Source organism: Macrotis lagotis, chromosome 5 (genome assembly GCF_037893015.1).
Source record: "Macrotis lagotis isolate mMagLag1 chromosome 5, bilby.v1.9.chrom.fasta, whole genome shotgun sequence".
NCBI classification, from domain to species: Eukaryota; Metazoa; Chordata; class Mammalia; order Peramelemorphia; family Peramelidae; genus Macrotis; species Macrotis lagotis.
Window position 1 is genome coordinate 253643713 of NC_133662.1, and position 12041 is coordinate 253655753.

Genomic DNA, 12041 nt, shown 5'->3' on the forward strand with positions numbered 1-12041 from the left:
AGGTAGGGTGTTTTTAAATTTTAAACTTCTGACAGCAGGAACTAACAACAGTCACCTTGGGAACACAAATGCTAGTACAGGTGAACCATTCTGCTCATACTCTTACTCTTAGATGATTAAAAAATTCATTTTAATATTTTTGTCCACCTGCCATCATATATTCCTATTAAATATCGCTAGCATTTTATCTCTTCTTTCCTCAGAGTTGTTTATCAAGATCATTGGGGTTTTTTCAATGACTTCAATTTTCTCAGATAATTTAGTCTTCCAGTACCACCTCCATACTCTCCCCCTCCAAAACCACAATAAAAAGTCCAACAAATCAAATTCTGACAAGATTTACATATATCATATATGTAAAATGCATGTGTGTTAACATATATTATTAAACTATGACATATTTCATTGAAATTCATGAGGGAAACCTCGAAAATAACCATTATACTGAAACCCTTTTATTTATTTTCTTTTTAGGTTTTTGCAAGGCACCGCCCAAGGCCACACAGCTAGGTAATTATTAAGTGTCTGAGGCCAGATTTGAACTCAGGTACTCTTGACTTCAGGGACAATGCTCTATCCACTGAACCACCTAGCCGCCCCGGAAATAATCATTAGATTCTTTCTCATTCTGTCTCCTGATTTCCCCAGAAGATGTCCAAACAGTGTTTGCCCCACTCATTTGAGAAGTTTTGTAAAAGGCTTCTTCTCAGAACAGAGTCCAGTTTTTCCTTCTCAAGCTAGGCTATCTTCTTTAGAAATGCTTTTCCTCAGGTTTCATCGGCCTCTGAGTTTGCTCTATTAAACAACCTTGATTTATTACTAAGACCATATGAGAAGATAGTCTCACAGATAATAACTGACCCCATTTGCCCGAAGACCACCAGCATAAAAGTCCCAGTGATAAATCTGGAACTACACAGACAGCAAAACTGATAAACACAATCTTTACCCAATAAACTCACTCATCACTCAACAAAAATAAAATTATCAAATACTTTGATTAATCAATGGCAGACCCTGTGAAAATTAATTAACCCCTGCCCTCAAGGAGTTTCTAGTCAATTTATAATATAGACTATGCACCACATAGTAGTCAGCAAATGTTTGTTGTATTCCTACTGTCTGAGGCACTTGGTTAAGCTCCCGAGATACAAAGATGAAATAGCAGTGCCTTCAAGGGACTTCTCTTCTACAAAGGAAGGAAGGAAACTTCCACCTAAGGCCGTCACAGAGATTGTGGGTAGAGCCATCTGGGCAGAATTTAGTCAACCCTGTTTTCTAGTAACAAAGGTAATATTGATTGTATTACTGCTCCCTGGGCAAGAGATGAAAAGAGGTAGAGTGCTGGCAATCATAAGGCAGCAGCACATTTGCAAGATGTCTGCATGTCATGATAGGATTGAAGACAAATTTTATGGAAAACAATTTGTACTTATTCCAGAAAGGCCACTAAATTGTATATGCCACTAATAGGCATACAACTCTAAAGATATCAATAGAGGGAAAATTCCCATAAATAGAAAAAAAAATTTTAGGAGTCCTTTTATGAGGTGATGATGTGTATCTTTCATTCTCAAAGAAGACCATGACATCAGGGAGGTGATGCCATGACAAGAAAGTGAATTGGATTTGAGTGAGGGGCGGCTGTGCTAAGTCACCAGTCTCATGTTCTCCTCCAAAGTCATCTGGGTCCAGTGGCCAGATATGGATCAGACCTGGAGATAACCCTGGATGTGAGGCAATCAGGACTTGCCCAAGGTCATATAGTAAGTGTCTGAGGCTGATTTGAACTCAATTCCTCCTGACTTTAGGGCCAGCACTCTACCCACGGCGTCATCTAGTTGCCCCTTTGTTTTTTTGTGGTAATGTAACATTACACAAGAAATGATAAGTATAAAAATGTCAGAGAAACTAGGGGAGAACGGGATGAATGAGCATAGGGTGAGGCCAAGAAAACTAGGAGAACAATTGATGTGATGAACAGTCATATCGAGAAAACTTTGAGAGACGAACAGTGAGCAATGATGCGGTGATCAGCCATGACTTTGCCAGGCTGGGAATGAAACAAGTCTTTCACCTTTCCAGAGAAAGGCTAACCAACCAAAGGCACAGAATGCATCAGCTGTTGTCAGTTGGCACCACTGGCCTCATTTGTTTATGCTTAGCTGCTCCTTCTGTAATCCTAGAGAGATCAATGGGGAACATGAGGAATATCCAAAGTATTCCAAATAGAGTAAATTATGGGTGTTAAGTAACATAAGACTTCCAATGAAAGAAGAATCAATTAACCTGAACTAGTGACCATATTTGAGACAAGCCTTGTGGGGTTTGATGGGGTGTAGAGAGGCAGACAGGAGGGGAAAGGACCCATCCCAGTGCAAGAGGTGATGAAAAGTGCCTAAGTGACTCCATAACCCCAGGTTGGAGGAATCATTGTGGGCAAAGATTCAAAGCAGAAATGATCAAAGCATGCCCAGAAAAGCTGAATGGTGTGGTGATAGAAACAAATACTGAAGAAATCCTAGATTGTGTTCTTAGAGGCACATGAGTGATATAATAGACAGTATGCTAAATCTGAAGTCAGGAAGATCTGAGCTCAAATCCTACCTCAGATACTTACTATGTGACCATGGGCATGTTATTTAATCCCTCTTAGCTTCTATTTCCTAATCTGGGTAATGGGAAGATAGATATAACCTACCTACTACAGTTATCCCGAGGATAAAATGAGAGCATATTTGTAGAACCTCTACATATTTGTACACTTTAAAGTTCCATACAAAATGTTATTTATTATTGGATCTGGCTTAGAAGGAATTTCAGAAGGCAACCACTTCATTTTAATAATGAGAAGACTAAGGGCTGGAGAGGCCACATAATTGGAACTGGAAAGGACTTCAGAATCCATCTAATCCAACACCTTCCTTTGCCAGATGAGGAAACAGGCAAATAAACGACTTCCCCAAAGTCATAATACCATCAACTAGCAAGCATCAGAGAGAGGATTTGAAACTGGGGTCTTGGAGACCAAAGACAGTACTCTTTCCATTGTACCACACAGCCTCCAAGGACTTTTAGATACTCAGAATAGTTTCTTAAACATTGGTGAAAATAGTTTCAGTGGCTGCCTAATGCAATTGTAAAGTGACAAATCTCAACATTTAAAAAGAAGGCTAGGGGGCGGCTAGGGATGCAGTGGATAGAGCACTGGCCCTGGAGTCAGCTTGTACCTGCAAATCCGGCCTCAGACACTCAATAATGACCTAGCCATGTGGTCTTGGGCAAGCCACTTAACCCCATTGCCTTGGCAAAAAACTAAAAAAATTAAATTAAATAAAAAGAAAATAAAAAAAAAGAAAAAGAAGGTTAATTCTATTAGCTCCGAGGCATCAGCTATTGGGGTGGGGAAGATCCAAGAGGTAGAAACAAGAGAAGTTTTTGATTCAGCCCAGTGGAAATGTCATTCTTCAAATGAACCAGGCTTATGGCTTTTTATCATGAAGGCTCTGCACAGAGGCAGCAGAGACATAGTTGGGGATTCAGACATCTTGGGATGGGACAACTCTAGGTCTGTGTTGAAGTAGACTGGAGACAGATCATAAGAATTGAAGAATTTGAATTAAGTAGGAGGCCAGGTATTCCAGTGGTTAGTGGTGGAGAAGGCTGTGAGCCTCACTGAATGTATCGGAGAGGAGGAAGAAGAACCTGGAGGGGAACAGGTGACAGCAATAAAGATCAGATCCACATGGAGCAAACGGAGAAGAGATACTTGCTGGATGATGATGTTCAAGTGCTGAAAGTGATATGGGAAGCTGTGTCACCTGACTCTTCCCCTGGTACTGTGCATCCTGAGTTGCCGCCTTGGGAGGGTGCCAAGAGATATGACATCTTGGGTTCAGTGATCATAAGATGGAAAGAATAGAAGAGGAAGAGAACAGATTCAATGTTGGAAAGGCCCCCAGAGAGTCCAGACCAAAGCCTTCATTTTAAAGATGGGGAAGCTGAGGCCTAGAGAAGTAATGCCACTTGCTTAGGGTTACACAACAAACAAAGTCAAAATTCCAACTCAGTTCTCTGAATTTTTCATTATCTCATAAATAGAGGGAAGAGTTAGCAGGGAGAAATGGAAAGGAATGAAGGGGACAAGAATGGAAGAGGGATGAAGTGAACATGATGGGGAAGAGAAGAGGAGAGGAAGCAGCCAGAATAGCCAGTCTGACTCCTTTGGACATGGAGGGGATAGTTAGGTGACATAGTGGATAGAGCACCAGGCCTTTAGTCAGAAAGACTTCCTGAGTTCAAATCTAACCTTAGACACTTATTAGCTATGTCACTTACCCATTGTTTGTCTCGGTTTTCTCATCTAAAGACTGGGGATTGATAATAGTAATAACATCCCAATCAATGTTTGCCTCAGTTTCTTTATCTGTAAAATGGGGATAATAAAAACATCTGCCTTCCAGGAGTAATGCGAGGACCAAATGAGAAAACATGTGTAAAGTACTTAGTACAGCTCAAAGTACATCATTGTTATTACTAGTATTTTTGGTTAGTTTTTTTGCAAGGCAATGGAGTTAAGTGACTTGCCCAAGGCCACACGGCTAGGTCATTATTAAGTGTCTGAAGCCGGATTTGAACTCAGGTTCTCCTGACCTGACCCCAGGGCTGGTGCTCTATCCACCGTGCCACCTAGCCACCCTTATTATTAGTATTATTAATTAATGAAAGATATTGAGCCTGTAAAATAGAAAACAGTTGGGAATAGGATAACAACACGTTTCAGGTAGCTGGTGTCAAAGGACCAGTGTTTGACTAGGAGCAAGTCTTTGGGTCTGCTGGTTCTCAGTTTACCCTTCTGTAAAATGAAATTAAACAAGATGATTCTGGGCTTCCTGTGACTTCCAAACCTATTTGCCTAAGTATCTGAAAGAGCATCATGGGAAACAGGAATTAGAAATGACTGGTTGGTGGATTGAACAGTGAGAAGTTGCAGAGAGATTACTTTGGGTTTCATAAAAGCCAGTGCCCTAAACCATTTGAACTGAAGCCAGTAACATTGTCCTACAGTAGAAAGAGCTTTGGGCTTAAAGTCAGAAGTCCTGGGTTCAAATCTGATCTGCCACACATTTCACTTTGATGGGTCTCGATTTTCTCACCTGTCTATGACAGGGTTGACTCAAATGGCCTCCAAGGTTCCTTCTAGCTCCAAATACGTGACCCAAAGGCGACAAGTTGAGGGTGGAATGAGGCCTGTCCAAAGAATAACAGAGCAGATACAGGGCAGATCAGGTAACTTTGGAGATCCTTCCCCTCTTAGACCGGGAAAAAAAGAAAATGGTCCAAAAAGAGTGGAAAGCTTTCAAAAACAAAATGCTGGCAAAACAATTGAAAAGGAGACCAGCAAAGGAAAATACTGAAAGACAAGAAAATTAAAAATTATGACTAAAGATGGAGTTCAAGTTTTAAAAGTTTCCACATAAAAATAGTGGGGGAAAAGGATGGGAAATCATGAATAAATAAATAAATACAAGAATGTGGGCAGAAAGGGTTATAAGAGTTAAAGGGTGGAACTATGTGAATATACTTTTTCTTTGGCAAGCTGTTAGGGTTAAATCACTTGCCAGGGGTCCCACAGTTAGCAAGTGTCTAAAGTCAGAGGTTGTATTTGAACTCAGGTCTTCCTATGCCCTACCCACTGTACCACTTAGCTGCCCCTTAAATATACTTTGACATTATCTTTAAGTTGCAATTACCTATGTTGTTTTTGGATCCAGTTCCCATGGAGAGTCAAGAATTGATGCACATATGGAAAATGGATTTCGTTTCATATATGATCCTTTTTATGTTTTAACTTCCTTCCAGAACGAACAAGTCCACCATATTTTAAGTTGCCAAAGCTGATTCAAGTCATCCCTTCACTTTTCCTCAATCGTAACAGCTTCCCTACCCTACCCATCAGGAGTCAATTACTGCAGACGTTATTTCACCATTGTCTCCAAGCCAACATCTGGAGGTACTGAATTCTCAGATGAATTTTCATCTTTGGAATCTCTAGTTTTTCTCATTTTTTTTCCTTGATTATTTGAAGGTCTTCGTCTAGGCAAGTAGGAGTCACAGACGATAGAATGTTGGAATAAGAATCAAGAAGACCTGAGACTAAATACCATATCTGACCCTGAGTAAGTCACTTAACTGCTCTCAGTTCCCTCATCTGTAAAATGGGAAGAAATCTAGGCCCTACTTCACAGCATAAATAAGATTATGCATTAAAGTGTTTTGCAAATCTTAAGGCATCATACAAACATTTGATACCATTATAAAATAGAACAGGGGAAATGAGAATTGATGCTATTAGCTACATGAGAAACATGGAGGTTAAACTAGAGAGCTAATCCAGCTCTCTCACCTTAGAGATGAAAAAATAGAGGAGAAATGACTTGTCCAGTGACAAAACCAGGAGGCACAAATCTCCCAACTCTCTTTTTCACAGATACGTGTCAAGAATGAAGGGATTTTCAGAATGATCATAGGATCCTAGGTCAAGAACTGGAAGTGACCTCCAAAGCCATCAAGATCAACCCCATTTCTGAATGAAGAAACTGAGGCCCTGGGGCAGCTAGGTGGCACAGTGGATAGAGCCCGGGCCCTGGAGTCAGGAGGACCTGAGTTTAAATCTGGCCTCAGACACTTAATAATGACCTAGCTGTGTGACCTTGGGCAAATCATTTAACCCCACTGCCTTGCAAAAAAAAAAAAAACCTAAAAAAAAAAAGAAACTGAGGCCCAGAGAAATGAAGGGACTTGTCCCAGGTCATACAATTAGGAAGTGACAGTCAAATTACCAGATTGAAAACATAACAAACAAAACAAAAAAAAGTAGGGTCATTGAAATGTTGTTGGTTTTTTGTTTTGTTTTATGCAGAGAAGAAAACAGAATAAAACAAGGCTCACAGGAAGTAAACAATAGCTTTGGAAGGGATGTGCTGAATTTAAAGGGAAGTTGTCCATGATAAAGATTCATGACATTATGGACAGTTCTCTTTTTTTTTTCTCTGCTCACCTTTGTGCTTTGCGCATGTGAATATTCTTATTTCATTTTAGCTAAGTTCAGAATTGAAAGGAAAAGGAGAGAGAGAAAGAGAGAGAGAGAGAGAGAGAGAGAGAGAGAAAGAGGAAGGAAGGGAGGGAAGGAGAGAGAGGAAGAAAAGAAGAAAAAGGAGAGAATAAAGAATATAAGAGGGAGAAAGGAAGGAAGGAAAGAAGTAGGAAAATTAAGGGGTAGGGGAAAGAGAGAGAGAGAGAGAGAGACCAGTTAAGTTTTTTTTTAATGCTTTCAAGGACAATATTCTTCTTTTTCAATTTTATTTCCTTCTCCTTATCTTGATTTTCCCTTCCCATCCCATCCTGGGGACAGCTATTCCTTTGTTCATAGTGTACAATCTTGAACTAAAGCCTAACCTCACAGACTTTTTTTTCTTTCTTTCCATGCTTCCTTGGCCTTTTACATTTTCTTCTGCGCATAAGCCTCAATTATTCTTTTGGTTGTGTTTTCACTACTCAAATGAGGATGATGCAGATGTTCTCCCTGGCTCAGATGTTATTTTGAGATTGTTTTTACATTTTCATCTGTTCCCATGGGTTCAATTATCATCTCCATATCCATGGCTCCCAGCTCTACATATTCAGTCAAAATCTCTTTCCTGGACATCAGCCCTCTTGCCAATTACCAGACACCAATTATTGGGCAGCTCTGCCAAGGTATCCCATCATCATCTCAAATTCAACATGTCCCAAAAGGAGCTCATCTTCCTGTATTTCTTTTGAGGGCACCATTATCCTCCTCCTCACTCACAGGTTCATACCTCAGAGCCATCTTTAACTCTCTCACCCTCTACTTCTAATCTAAGGATCTAGCCTTAGAATTTTAAAAAATATATAGAAAACCTCAGTTGTCATCCAATCCAATGCCCTTATTTTTCAAATGAGGAAACAGGCCTCCAAAAAAGTGACTGGTGCAAATTCAGAACAAGAATTTTTAAATACAGACCCTCTTATTTTCTTTCCACTGAATCAATCAATGTTGAATATTATTGATTTTACACCAAGACCCTTCTACCATGTGGTTCCTTTCTGCTCACATAGCCACTACAAGTTCAGGCCCTCCTTATTGAACTCCCTGATTCTACTTTTTTTCCCCCTTTTCTTTTTTCCTTTTGCATTCCTGTTGTATTTATTCATATGATTGTATGATTTTGTCCTGTAACATTATAAGCCCCTTGAGATGTATAATTTCTGTGTCATATATATTTTTTATCAACAATCTTTTTTTAAAAAAGTTTTTGCAAGGCAATGGGGTTAAGTGACTTGCCCAAGGCCACACAGCTAGGTCATTATTAAGTGTCTGAGACCGGATTTGAACACAGGTACTCCTGACTCCAGGGCTAGTGCTCTATCCACTGTGCCACCTAGCCGCCCCTTTTTTTCTTTTAGAAAGCTCTTCATTCTTTATATATTTCAATCAGCTCCCACTACTTTCCTCTCTATTGCCCTCTTTGGGATATTAATTTTCATTTTTCAGGTATTCATGTGTTCCATACTTCATAATTATGTAAAATAATGGTAGTAGAATACTAGTATTAAAAGGATATAACTTTATTTGAAAACAACTGGATATTGTTACAGGAACTTTGTAATTTGCTGAAGACAATTGTTTTCTTCTTTCTCCCCTTTTTGAAGTTTTCAAGAACTCAGCATAATCTAAGACACAGGTCTAATTATGCAACTCCTCTCCTCAAAGACCTTTAGAAACTCCCTATTGCTTCCCATATAAAATACAAAATCCTTCTTCTGAGCAATAAAATCTTTGCTGCCTAGTTGGAACTCATCTTTTTTTTCTATTTAGTATGTTATATTTTTCTATTTAGTATGTAATACATGGAAACACAATTTTTAACATTCATTTTTAATACTCTGAATTCTAAATTCCTCCTTTTCTTCCTCTACCTCCTGCCCTCGGCCCCTTTAAGAAGGCAAACAATTCAAAATAGACTATATAAGTGGAAAATATAGACATATATATGGAAAAGTTCCATAACAGTCATATTGTGAGGGGAAATATAAATTTTAAAAAATACCCTCAAGAAAAATTAAATAAAATATATGCTTCAATTTGTATTCATCCAGGCAGCTAGGTGGTGCAGAGGATAGAGCACCAGCCCTGGAGTCAGAATGACCTGAGTTCAAATCCGGACTCAGACACTTAATAATGACCTAGCTGTGTGGCCTTGGGCAAGCCACTTAACCCCATTGCTTGCAAAAAACCTAAACAAAAACAAAACAAAACAATTTGTATTCAGCCATGATCATTTCTTTCTCTGGGGATAGATAGGATTTTTTGTCATAAGTCCTTCAAAGTTGTCTTAGATCATGGTATCCCTGAGAATAGCTTACATCTTACAACATTATTTACAATATTACTGTTACTTACAGTACACTTCACTGTGCATCCACTCATGTAAGTATTTTCAGTTTTTTTCTGATAGTATCCTCCCTCTTTTTTTTTATTTGTTTGTTTGTTTTTACAAGGCAATGGAGTTAAGTGACTTGCCTAAGATCACACAGCTAGGTAATTATTAAATAACTCAGGTCACATTTGAACTCAGGTTCTCCTGCCCCCTTTCATCATTTTTTATAGTGAGATAGTATTCCACGAAATCACATACCATAAGGGGCATCTAGGTGGTGCAGTGGATAGAGCGCCGGCCCTAGAGTCAGGAGTACCTGAGTTCAAATCCTACTTCAGACACTTAATTACCTAGCTGTGTGGCCTTGGGCAAGCCACTTAGCCCATTTGCATTGCAAAAAAAAACCAACTAAAAAAAATCACATACCATAATTTGTTCAGCCATTCTCCAATTGACGAGCATCTTCTCAATTTCCAATTCTTAGCCACCAGAAAAAAGCTACTATAAATACTTTTGCACATAGACTCTTTTCCTTTTTTATCTCTTTTGGGATATAGACCTAGTAGTGGTATTTGTAGGTCAAAGGGTATGTATGCATGGTTTCATGGCCTTTGGGACAAAGTTCCAAATTTGCTCTACAAAATGCTTGAATCAGTTCACAATTCCATCAGCAATGCATTAATGTCTCATTTTCCCTACATTCCTTCCAACATTTGTCATTTTTCTTTTCTGTCCTATTAGCAAATCGAATGAGGTCGTCCTTCAGTATTGTTTTACTTTGCATTTCTCTAATCAATAGTGACTTAAGGCATTTTTTCATCTGAAAACTCTTGGTTTTAATTGGGGAATGGCTCTCATTTTTTACAAATTTGATTCAGTTTTATATGTTTGAGAAATGAGAACTTTTTAAGAGAAATTTGCTTCAAAAATTTTTCAGTTAGTACTGCTAACAGTATTTCCTTCCATCCTATTTCTCCTCATTAATTCTCTTTCTCCTATTACCTTGTTCCTCCTCAAAAGTGTGTTGCTTCTGCCCCAGTCTGTCCTCCTTTCTATCACCACCTCCTTCTTTTATCTCCTTCCCCTCCTATTTTCCTGTAGGGTAAGATAGATTTCTATAAAAATTGAAGGTGTGTGTTATTTCCTTTTCGGGCCAATTCTTTTTTTGTAATTGATATTTTAGTTTTCCAATTACATTTTGTGAAAGTTTTTCACCATTCATCCGCATGCATATGCAAAATTGTAAATTACATAATTTCCTTCTACCCTCCTCTCAACAGGGAATGATCAGGTGAATATTGTACATACAGGTTTACAGATTAGTCATTTTCAGAATGAGGAATTAGGATTAAGGGAAAAGAAAGGAAACCAGGAGATAGGAAAGAAATATAAAGGAGAAATTATTTTTTTCGTGAATGTAGTGTTCATTCAGATTCTGCAGGATTTTTGACTTTGTTTTGCTTTTCTTCCTCTGGATGGGGGATTTCATTGTCCATGGTGGGTCTCCAAGCTCTCTGAACTGCTGAGAGGAGCCACAACCATCAAGGTGGATCAACTCACAATGTTGTTAATGTGTACCATGTTCTTTTGGTTCTGCTCCCTTTGTTGAGTCAATTCTTTTTTTTTTTTTAGGGTTTTGGGGGTTTTTTGCAAGGCAAATGGGGTTAAGTGGCTTGCCCAAGGCCACACAGCTAGGTAATTATTAAGTGTCTGAAATCAGATTTGAACCCAGGTACTCCTGACTCCAGGACCGGTGCTTTATCCACTTCGACACCTAGCCGCCCCCTGTTGAGTCAATTCTGATGAGAGTAAGGTTCATTCATTTCTCCCCACATATTCTCTCTTCCCTTTCATTGAAATAGCTTTTCCTTGCCTCTTTTATGTGAGATAATTTGCCCAATTCTACCTCTCTCTTTCTCCTAGCATATTCCTCTCTCACTCCTTAATTTTTTTAGATATTATCACTTCATATTCAATTCGCTCCTGTGCATGCTCACTCTCTGTGTCTGTCTCTGTCTCTATTTGTCTCTGTCTCTCTCTCTCTCTCTACACACACATACACACACACATACATTCCTTCTATCCTATTAAGGGGAAAATTCTTATGAGTTACTAGTATCATCTTCCTATGTTGGAATGTAAATAGTTTATCCTCATTGAGTCCCTTAGGATTTCCCTTTCCTGCTTAGCTTTTTATGCTTCTCTTGAGTTTAGTATTTGAAAGTCAAATTTTCTGTTCAGCTCTAGAATCCACCTTTCTAGGCTGATTTTCCCTTATTCCTCCTCTTCATAGAAAGCAGGATAGTATAGTGCATAAAGAGATAGTCTTGGAGACAAAAATAGCAAGATTCAAGTCTCCCCTTTCACACATCCTCGTTTTGTGATCCTGGAGAAAACATTGAACCATTCAGTGCTCTGAGAAACTTTCTACAATTTGAATAACAAAGGAGCCTGGCTGGGACTTGTCTCAGTATCCTTTGCTTCTGACTTGATCATAGTCCAATATTCCAGCATGTTGACTTTTGTCATGTATATATAATTTTGTATATTTATATAATAGTAGCTTGATATACAAAA